The 11,595-nt window shown below is 43.5% G+C and overlaps 1 long non-coding RNA gene across 1 annotated transcript; it reads left to right on the top strand.

Moving 5' to 3' along the window:
- The first annotated feature begins 7,272 nt into the window (after window positions 1-7,272).
- LOC142841045 (uncharacterized) lies at window positions 7,273-10,413 on the top strand. The gene is made up of 3 exons (XR_012909005.1): window positions 7,273-8,251; window positions 9,665-9,772; window positions 10,228-10,413. It is a non-coding gene; the product is annotated as an uncharacterized LOC142841045 (long non-coding RNA).
- Window positions 10,414-11,595: the final 1,182 nt, after the last annotated feature.

The following is an 11,595-nucleotide window of genomic DNA, read 5'->3' as shown; positions in this document are numbered from 1 at the left end:
AAAGCTCTGAATGGAGGTTCATTTGTATTCCTAATGCTCAGGGGATAGAGACAGAGGGATCCCTGGGGCTGCTGGCCAGCCAGTCTACTCTGTTCTGTGGGATTCTGTCCTGTAGTTTTAGGTTTTGTTATGGGGATAACACTTTCTGAATCAATTTTTTAGCATGAGATAGGAAAGTTGAATGTATTTCTTCAAATACAGATAGCCATTTGTTTAAGTGTGTTGTTGCAAAGGCTACTGTTAAGTCTGGAGCATAGCCCCAGCCCCTGTCATCCATCCCAGCCCCCTGGCCTGGGAGTTGCATTGGTCTGGACTCCAAATCCCAGCATGCCAGGTCCTGACCACTCCCACAGGGTATTTAAGTGGGCTCCCAGAGGAGATACATGTTCTGGGTTTGCATGTGCTCCCCGCTTCCTGTCTCCCTGCTATGTGCTCAACCACCCAAGAACGACATAGTTAATAAAATGATGAACATTTTAATTTGGTTTGATCTGACCTAATTGGATTTCTTTGCGCAGGTGGAGCCGCCCGTCCTGGGATTTTTTCCCTAAAAGCTACCCTCCTACTTATTTACAGTTTCTTCAAGTTCTTTCCCCACTGTGTAAATTTGCGCCTGCAGATCAGTGCTCATGGAGGCATCAGACCCCTGGAACTGGAGTTAAATCCAGACTCATGTCCTCCACAAGGACAGTATGAGCTCTGAACGAACCATTGACCCATCCCTCCAGCCCTTTCTTTGCTCTCCTGAAATGAGTGGGTGTGTGCTCCTGTTTGTCAGAATGTGCCATCTAGGCTAGGGGTGTGGTCACAGGCCTTTAGTCCCAGGATGCTGGAGGCAGGGGCAGGCAGGGCTACACAGTAAAACTCGGACTCAATAGGGGACTTACATGTATGCTCTGAAGGCTTTTTGACCCTGAGAGTTTGTTGGAGAACCATGGTAACAATTTCTTTATTAATTAGTTCTTTGTAATAGGCATGGGAAGTAATGGAGTTCATTGTGGGATCTGTACACAACTTGGTTTTTATTCTCTTCTATCCCCGCTACTGCCCTCTTGGTAGTCCTCTTTTAGTAACCCCTGCTTAAGATCTATTTCCCCTCATAGTCTCCTTTCTAGTTACTTTGCACCACATCCCTCTCTTCCACGTCTGTATTCAAAATCTACACTCAGCCTGCCTAACATGTGCACAGTCCTGGGTTCAGACCCTGGCACCCTATAGATTAGGCATGGTGATGTATGCAGCAAGTTCAGGCCAACTTGGCCTACATGAGACCTGAGCTAAAAAAAAAAACCTGTAAAGATGGCTCAGAGGTAAAGGTGCTTTTGCCACCAAGACGACCTGTGTTTGGTCTTCAGGATCCACATGGTAAGAGACCATGGACTCCAAGTTCCCAGACCAGCACATGTGCCTTGTGGCACCTGCATCCTGCAGCCTCAGATTTAAAAAAATACATTTGAATGAACCATAGAAATGATTTCTAAAAGTATGTCTTAATATGTTTTACAAATCTGAGATCTGTGTCTGACAGAATCTTTTTCCCTAAGCTTCGAAGGCTCCAACATATCCTTGCCTTGAAGGATATACACACCCCAGTGCCTGAGGGTATAAGATTGGGCTTTTCAGTGTGACCTGTACGACTACCCAACTACCCACGTAACACGCTCCATGATTCAGTGCTACTGTGACGTGACAGTTCTGCTTGCTGTCTTACAGTGGTGACGAAGTAAAGTGCTCATCCCAACACTAAATTGGGGACAGTACACCTCTGCAAAGATTCTTCCCCTACTCCTATGTCCGCAATGGTGTTCATTGTAGGTTACCTCCCCCACTCACCCTGGAGTCTGCATTACCTGTCTCTAGGCTTTTCTTAGTGAGTTGAAATTCCAGCTTCAGCCTTACCACTTGTGGAATATGGGAGAAGTTAAGCTGGGGTTGATTGATCACTTGAAAGCGGGTTGGTAATATGTATCCAAAGGTGGAAATGATTGAATTCCTGTGCTAAGTTTAGAGTAAATCCTACATTGTTTTTTTGGAGACGAAGTTTCCTTGTGTAGCCTTGGCTCTCCTGGGACTCACTCTGTAGTCTAGACTCTCCGGCCCTTGCCTCCCCAGTGCTGGGATTAAAGGTGTGCACCACCACCACTTGACATAACTATTTTCTTATTTTCCATCGACTTACCTCTTGTTTTATTTTCAGGACTGGACTTTGCGGGAGGGACCCAGTATCTTATGTGAGATTACCCTTTTGTCAGGGACTGAAGGTTCTCACCAGCTGAGGCTTTTCTTCTGGGTTAGTCATGTTCCATGCTGTTAGCATGCTACGATCAGTTGACATAGGGTTCTCATTCCGTTTGTGCTTCGCTCAGTCCCCCATTAGCCACTATTTTAATACAATATACGTCATTTTGTGTAAGATCTTATTCAATATTTATTGGTTTTGTTGTTTGTTTTTTGAGACAGATTCTGTAGACCGGGCTGGCCTCAAAGACAGATCTGTCAGCTGGGATTAAAGGTGTGTGCCACCACGCCTGGCTGACCTTGAACTGTTGACTCCTCCCTCTTTCCCACTCTGGTGTGCTTGGATTATACTACCATTGCCAGTTTATAAAGTGCTAGGAATAGAACTAGGGCTTTGTTCATTCATGCTAGGCAAGCACTCTACCAAGTTAGAGCCCCAGTCTTCTATGGAAGCTTCGCATGTATACTTTAGATTACATTAATCTATAGTACTGGTATCTCTTGTTCCTTATGAACTGTTTGCCACCAATACTTGAGAGGTTTACCCAGAGGGCAAATAGGACTCTAGTCCTTCGCTTCAGGTTAGAGCACAGTGTTTATTCCTTGCTGATAACACGCCACCAGAATTTGCCTATGCCTTCTTCCCAGCTTGATTCCTAAGCCCTCAGGTTGTGTGCCTGCGCACGCTCAGATCATGCTGACATCTGACCCTGGATGTGAGCCTAGTGCTCTTTGAATGTGGTTGCAGTGAATGTAGAGGAAGGTAGTGTGTGTCAAAGAATCATCGGGCAAGTTGTCTGTGGTGTTTAAGCCGGCAGCTTATTTCTATAGACTGTAGGGCAAGCTGCTTCAGCTTCTGCTGGGAGGGGCCCAAGCTTCAATGCCCTGTCACATGAGAGACGTCATAAGATTCAGTTGTCATATTCAGAAGTATCCATCATAAAGTTCTAAGAAATAAGCTTTGTAGATCCATGGGGAAAGCCCTCTGAGTCCCAAAGCAACTTGTGCTGGCACTTGGTGCACTTGAGCTTGCCCAGTCCCTGCTTTGAAGGTCATCCGTTCTGCCACCACAGTGCAGCAGTCACTTGGGATTTCAAACATTTGTGTCAGTTGGTCCTCTATGAGTCACAACATGTCGCTTGATTGTGAAGTCCCCGCCTGCCAGACATTGCTAGCCACTCCCTTCCCATCTGCAAAGAGCACTGCTCAGACTGAAGGCATTTATTTAGTTAACAGTCCCCGTATGCTATTGCGGGTATATCTCTTGAGTTGCCTCTCTAGGATTTTCTTGATACTAATTATCAGGCTGGATTTGAGGAACAATGACATGGTATTTTGTACAAGGAAAATTTAATACAAAGAATTCTTTAATAGGTGGGAGTAAAGGAAGCTAAGGAATATAGGCAGGCTGGATAGAATAACAAGCATAACTTTACCCTAATTACTAGTGCTAGGGCTGAGATTAGTCTATCCATGGGAGACCCCTAACCTTTGTAGTCTTCAGAAAAAGTCTCGCCACCTACTTCAGAGAAATCAGAACCTGGAGCAGTATGGCTGGGACTTGTTAAATGTTTAAGCAGGCACTGGCACCACACTGAACCTACTGAAATCTAGCCTCCAGCTGCTGGCGAACAGAAGGAAGTATCCTGCCAGAGTACTCAACTGTAAAAACTGCCTAGGGGTATTTCTGGGGAAACTATTACCTGGCTCCCCCGGCTAGAGATGTCCCTGCTGTGGGATGAGGAAGCAAAACCAAGTCCTAGAATGGCTTCCTAATACTTCACTAATAAGACCTCCAAGCCTGCCAGCGGGAAAAGGCCGGAATTCATTTTCATGGAATCAGAATAAAGTGAATTTGGCATCAGAGGCAGTTAAAAAAAAGCATAAAGCCGAATTAGAAACTGTTTCCATCTATGTAACTAATTTTTTTTATGAAGATGTCATGGTCAGGCATGGTGATTATATATTTTTAAATCCCAGCACTTAATCCCAGATAAATTTCTGTAAGTTTGAGGCCAGCCTGGTCTACATAGTGTTAGCCAGGGCTACATAAGTGAGCCCACGTCTTAAAGCTATCCCAGAGCCTAGGCTGACCTTAAACTCTGCTCATATTTCCCAAGTGCTGTATTCCAAACATGTATCACCACTATGGTTAGTTTATGTGATGCTAGGGATGGAACCCAGGACATTTTGCTCGTGAGCTCAGGACTCTACCAACTGAACAATGTATGTCCCTGCCCCATTCATTCTTTTCCTGGACATTACCACTCCCTTAGCTGTGGGATAACATGCACTTTTAGCAGGCATGGTGGTCCACACCCGGAATACTAGCCCTTGTCAGACTGCAGCTATTTCATAGTCTCTTGTTTTTTAGTTAATGGTAGCATCTTTGGTGTAACCTGAGATTTGATCACTTCATGGGCTGAGCCTTTTACATTCTATCTATGTGTTGTTTTGGGGTGGGATTTACCTGTAACCTTGTACATTCTACAGCTGACTTGTAGCTTCAGTCTATTCTTTGGTTTGGCTCGATGAGGTATTTCAAGACAGAGTCGCACTAAGTAGCCCAGTCTGGCCTGGAATGTGGTGGTGTTGACTAAGCTGGCTTCTGGTGACCCTCCCTCCTCTGCTTTTGCCTCCCATGTGCTGAGATTATTGGCATGAGTCACCATCGTTTGCTTGACTTAGTTTTTTAGGCAGGATTTCATAAGGCCGGCCTTGGAGTTGTTCTCCTTCTGTCTCTGCCTCTCAAGTACAAGAATTTCAGACACGCACTACCATGCTCAAAGTTTTATTTGGTGATGGGGATTGAATCCAGGCTTCATGTGTTCTAGAGGCATGCATTCTGCTTGTGCTGAGAAATATCCCAGCCCTGGCTTGGTGTTTTAAAATTATTTGTATCTTATGTGTCTGAGTCTTTTGCCTGCATGTATGTCGGTGTACCACTTGCTTGCCCTATGTCTGATGAACCCAGAAGAAGGTGTCAGATCACCTTATAGATGGGTTGTGAGCTGCCATGTGCTTGCTGGGTCTTCTTGAAGAGCAACCAGTTCTCTCAGCTGCCGAGTCATCTGTCCCCTTGGTCAATAAACATGAAAAGATGTTTGACCTCATTAGCAAATGCCAATCAAAACTATGTTGAGATTCCATTTACCCTATTCAGAATGGCACTCATTAAGAAAAAAAAACAAATGTTGGCAAGGATGTGGAGGAAAAAAAAGGAATCCTTATATACTGCTTGTGGGAATGTAAACTTGAATAGCCATTATAGAAGCCAGTATGTGTTGTGGTGAATGGCGGGGCTGCGTTCCACCACCCGGCTAGCTTTACCCGAAATAACAACACACAAACTGTATTCTTTTAAACACTGTTTGGCCCATTATATCTAGCCTTTTCTTGGCTAACTCTCGCACCTGGACTAGCCCATTTCTAATAATGTGTGTAGCCCACGAGGTGGCTTACCAGAGAAGATCTTAACCTGCATCTCTCTGGAGTGGGAGAATCATGGCGACTCCTTGACTCAGCTTCTTTCTCCCAGCATTCTGTTCTGTTTACTCCTCCTACCTAATTTTATGTCCTATTAAAGGGCCAAGGCAGTCTCTTTATTTAACCAATGAAATTAACACAAAACAGAAGACTCTTCCCCCATCAAGTATGTAGGATTTTAGGAAAAACCTAAAAATATATATTAGATATATAACCCAGCTATACCATATCTTGGTATTTCCCGAAAGGAGTCCAACTCAACTATCACAGAGATACTTGCAAATCAATGTGTCTGCAGCGTTGCTCACCACAGATATGGAATCCGCCTAGTTGTCCAATGAGAGAGGACTAGATAAAAAAGGATGTGGCATATATACACAAGGGGAGATTTTTTCAGCTATGTCATTTGTAGGAAAATAGATACGACTAGAAATAACCATTAAGGGAACTAAGCCAATCTCAGACAAATATGTTTTTTCTCATTTGTGGTTCCTATATTTTATACAGGTCATAGAACTATGTATGTGTATGTTGCATGAGTATAGAAGTGAAGCTGTTAGGAGGGCCTAAGGCAAGGGAGACGAGCAAGGAAAGGTTTTAGGAGCTATGGGTGAGAATCTTCTCAACACGTAATAGATACTTAAAACATAGAAGCATTTACATCTTTTTCATTTTGAAGTCTAGCTGGGCATGGTTGTGCATATGTGCATTCCCAGTGCATTGTGTGACGAGCGAACTACGTGAGAGGAGCCCCATGCTCACTACAGCCCGGGGAATTCTATGACTGCAGCACACAGGAGTAGAGTCGGAGCACAGTACATTAGTGTCACTGGACATGGGGCAGATCACAATCAGGGTTTCAGAGAGGAAGAAAAGCACAGGGTCCCCAGATGTCACTTCGTGCTTTCCTTGTGGGTCATTAGTTAACAGGTAGCCTGTGCAGTCACAGTATGACATTTTGCCAGACCCGGAAGGAATTCTAGCTGCTGTGGAGTTGAAAGAAAAATAGAAATAGGAGAGGTCACAGGGTGTTGAAGCTCCTGGAATCTGACCTAGCCAGAGTGAAGTCAGCTTTTAACATGCAGGCATTCAGTTGGCTTTTGCCACACTTAAGAAGTGCTCCCTGACTAACTATGCTTTGTTTGCCTTGACAAAGCCTAAATTGTGTTTCACCTGGAGCAAGGAACAAGGAAATTCACTGCCTCTCAAAACAATGTTCTCCTTTTTTTTTTTAAAGAACATGTTTTCTTTCTTTGAGACAGGGTCTCATGTAGCTCAGGCTAGCATTAAACTGACCTACCTTGAGCTCTCCATCTTTCCTTCCTTCCTCCCCCCCCCCTTTTTTGGCGATGGTTTTGTTTTTGGGTTTTGAGTCATGGTCTCACCTTAAAAAGCCCTGCCTAGTCTAGAACTCACTATATAGACCAGACTAGCCTCAGACTCGAGTGCTGGGATCAAAGGCCTGTTTCAATACTTTCTGTGGTGTGTATAATATACATGCAGGCAGAACATACATAGAAAATCTTTTTTCAACAAACAATATAAAAATTGGGCATAAGGGGCTGGAGAGATGGCTCAGAGGTTAAGAGCATTGCCTGCTCTTCCAAAGGTCCTGAGTCCAATTCCCAGCAACCATATATGGTAGCTCACAACCATCTGTAATGGGGTCTGGTGCCCTCTTCTGGCCTGCAGGCATACACACAGACAAAATATTGTATACATAATAAATATTTTTTAAAAATTGGGCATAAGGCAGAAGGGTGAGGAGTTCAAGGTCAATTTTAGCTACATGGAGAATCTAACTAAGGCCAGCCTGGGATACATGACACACTGTCTTCACAAAAAGAAAAGGGCACTAATGTGGAGTAGCTGAAACCCTCCTCCATTGCTGATGGAAATGTACTAGTATGGTGCCGCCTCTTTCAGAAAGTTGGGCATACTCAGCACAACCATTCAAAGAAATCAAAATAAATGTCCCCAGGGACTTTTAAGGCCAACCTGGGATAGAGGAGAGAATTTGTAGAGACAGAAAACAGATCCATTGAGGAATCTCCTTAGATGGCAATTTCATATTGTATTTTAAAGATGTCTTACACAGCTCTTGTTATAGTTTGAGGGGAGACCGGCCCAAAGGTTCAAGTGTTAAAAGTTTTTGGCCCTAGCCTATAGCATTATTGGTAGGTGATGGAAACTTGGAAAGGTCGAACCTAATTAAAGGTCATCTGGCCATAGGCTGAAAGTTGTTGAAGGAGGATATTGTGACGCCAGGCTCCTCACCTTTCTGCCTTGTATATCAGGCATTAGGTGGACAGATTTTCCATGTGTTGCAGCCATAATATGCCAGTTCATTGCAGGCTCATAAGCAATATGTTGATAGTCTCAGGTATTTGTAGTTTAATAGAAAGCTAAAATACTGATATTCGTATGCCAGCTTTATAATTGTCACCAACTAGGGCCAGCCATGGTGGATCACACCTCTAATCTTAGTACCGTGGGGATGAGACTGGAGTATCACTATGAGTTCAAGGTTAGTCCGCACTAGAGAGAGAAGCCCTATCTGAAATCAAAACTAAATAAACCAATAATCAGAAATGATCCAAATGTCTATAGAAAATGAATGAATAAACAAAAGGTCATATAATCACTCAGTGGTGTACTGCTCAGCACAAAAAGGAACATATGTTTTTTTTTGTTGTTGTTTTTGTTTTGTTTTTTTTTTGGTTTTTCGAGACAGGGTTTCTCCGTAGCTTTTGGTTCCTGTCCTGGAACTAGCTCTTGTAATCCAGGCTGGCCTCGAACTCACAGAGATCAGCCTGCCTCTGCCTCCCGAGTGCTGGGATTAAAGGCGTGCGCCACCACCGCCCGGCAAAAAGGAACATATGAATATAATAACATAGGAACTTGAGAAACTACAGAGGAGGAGTTGTAAAGATGGCTCAGTGGTTACTGGCACCCACATGGCACCTCAGGAGGGTGTGGAGGTGTGGGAAGTGATATGGACCTAAGTGCCAGACCTAAGTATTCAAGTGTGTAAGACCCAGATTAGAGAGGGACACTAGTTAACCTAGTGGAGTGGGAGGGAGGGAGGGAGGGAGGGAGAGAGAGAGGGAGGGCAGAGCCCATAAGTGCAGATGCACGCAGGCCACTTGATTGGAGACACAAATTACTTCATCAGTTAAATACGAAGCAAGACCTTCAACTAAGTGGAAAAGTAGGCAGGGAATTTTAATTTTAGATCTGATGTGAGAGGAATGTTTTAAACGGTCTTCTGATAGGTGAGTGCAGTTTTCTTTCAAATACCATAGATCAAAAGCATCCCTGAGCCAGGTGTGGTAGCACATACCTGCAGTCCCAGGACTCGGGAGGCAGAGGCAGGAGGATGGCTGAGTATGTGAAGCCAGCCTGGTCTACAAACCAGTTATAGCCATGGATGCATGGGAACACCCCGTGTGAAAACCAGCAAAGAAAGAAACAATGTAAAAGTAAAGAAGGGAGATGGATGGCTACCACAGTTTTGAAGGTGGATCCCTCTTGAATGAGGTTAGTGCCCAGATGAAGAGACTCAAGAGAGATCCCTGGCTCTTCCCACCGTATAATGACAGCCAAAGACACCACCTGTGACCCAGGGAGCGGGCTAGTATGCTGGCATCTCGGTAGTGGGATTCCCAGCCTCTGGTGCTGGGAGACATTTTTGTTGTTTCTGGGCCACCAGCCATATGTAAGTAAGCGAACTGGAGAAGCGTATGAAGGTTGCTGGGCAGTGCAAGGGGGGCCTGAAGAGGGTTAAAGTTAGCACCTTCACTGCCTTGCTCAAACTCGAAAGTTTTGTGTTTTTCACAACAGTTATTCCATCTTTCTGATACTGATAGTGACGTGGGACATTTTCACCTATATCTGTGGCCCGTCTTTTCATTTTGTTTTCGTTTCTGCTTTGAAATAGGGTCTCAAATTGTAACTGAGGCTGTCCTGGAATTCACTGTGTAGTGTAGGAAGGTCTCAAAGTCATGGCAGTACTCTTACCTTGGCCTCCTGAGTGCTGGGAATGCAGGTATGTACCACTTCACTGGGCTCTGTGGCTGTTGTAAGAAATGTTGTTTAGAGCTAAGTGTAGTGTCATGTACGTCTGAATTCTAGTTATTTCCAAGCCAGAGGCAGGAGGATAGTGTGTTAAAGGTCATCCTGGCCTACATAAGAGTAATATGCTGTCTCAAAAAATAGAACAATAAAAACAAAGACGATATGGAAGGGGTGAATAACAGAATTTTTATTAAGATATTTGGATTGCTTTAAATATTGGATTACTTTCAGGTGGGTTCCCCCTTTAGCCCAGATTAGCCTTAATGGGAATCCTTCTACTTCAGCCTCCCGAGGGCTCCAGGGTTACAGGAGTGGGCCCCCAATGTCTGGACTAGTTTTTGCTGATTAGTTTGGGGAGGTTTTAGGTTTTTACTTATTTTGTTTTTGCTTTTTAGCTTTTGACTTGTTTGTTTTTATCAATTTCAGATATAAAAAAGAAAAAGGAAAAATGGGGGCTTGGCAAGATGGATGGCTCACTGGGTAAAAGCATTTGCCTTGAAAGTCTGATGACTTGAGTTTGAACCCCTGAACCCATGATAGAAGGAGAGAACCAACTCCTGCACGTTGTCCTCTGACCTACACACACACACACACGCACACACATGCACACACACACACAGAGTAAAATTTAAAATTCTGGAGATTACCCTCTTGTCAGATAAATAGTCTTTTTGCTCTGGTGATTGTTTCCTTTGCTGTATGAAAGCATTTTGGTTTTTATGTATTCCTACTTGTCTGTGTTTGTTTCCAGTGTTTTTGGTACCTGATCAAGAAATCTTGCCAATTACAATATCATGATGTAATCTCCATGTGTTTTCTTAAAGTGATTTCTTAGATGTGGTCTTATATCAAGTGTTTTATTTTTTTAACAATTTGGGAAAAGGTGGAATCGATTTTCATCTTTCTGCTGTGAATATCTAGTTTTCCTAGCACCAATCACTGAAGAAACTGTTATTTGCCCATTGTGTATTGACTAGCTTGTTAAAAATCAGTTGGTGCCCAGTGATCTTTAATCCCAGCACTCAGGAGGCAGAGCAGGTGAATCTCTTGAGTTTGAGGCCAGCCTGATCAAAGAGCGAGTTCCAGGACAGAAACCCTGTCTCCTAAGATAAAACAAAAGAAAACAAAAAAGTCAGTTGGTAATAAATATATGGGTTTATTTCTGATGCTTTATTATGTCAGTCGCCTAGTATTTTTGTTACTATAGCTTGATAATGGAGTCTCTTTTTTTGTAAAAAAAAAAAAAAAGAAAGAAAAAGAAGAAAAAAGAATGAAGAAAAGAAAGAAAGATATTTTATTATTTAATTTTGTGTGTAGGGTCCTGTGTATGCAAGTGCATGTGAGTGCCCTTGAAAGTCAGAAGGTGGCAATGGATCCCTTGGAGCTGGAGTTAAAGGTGGTTATGGATGCAGGGATTTGAACTTGCAAAAATGCTCTTAACGCCGAAGCCCTCTTTCCAGCCCTGTGGTGTGTGTTGAAGGCAGGGAGTTTAAGGCTTCCAGCTTTGTTCTTTTCCCCGAGTGTTGCTTTGGATATTTAGGGTTTTTTCGGTTCCTTACTAATTTTAGGCTAGTTTAGCTGCCTTTGCATTGATTGCTGTGAATCACTTTCAATTTATCTCGTAAATGTTTTATTCTTGTCACTGGAGAAATTTTTACCTATGGTTTTGGATATCACTTGGACTCTGTGAGTTAGTTTACATATCAGAAGGCTAGTCCCAGAGAGGACCGTGTTATGGAACCTTTTAAGAGCTAGAGCTCAATGAGAGATCCTTAAGCTGCTCGGGTGTGTCAA

The sequence above is a fragment of the Microtus pennsylvanicus genome, chromosome X, assembly GCF_037038515.1.
Source record: "Microtus pennsylvanicus isolate mMicPen1 chromosome X, mMicPen1.hap1, whole genome shotgun sequence".
In the NCBI taxonomy this organism is placed as follows: Eukaryota; Metazoa; Chordata; class Mammalia; order Rodentia; family Cricetidae; genus Microtus; species Microtus pennsylvanicus.
Note: the sequence above shows the minus strand (reverse complement) of the source record. Positions and strands in the feature narration are given on the sequence as shown.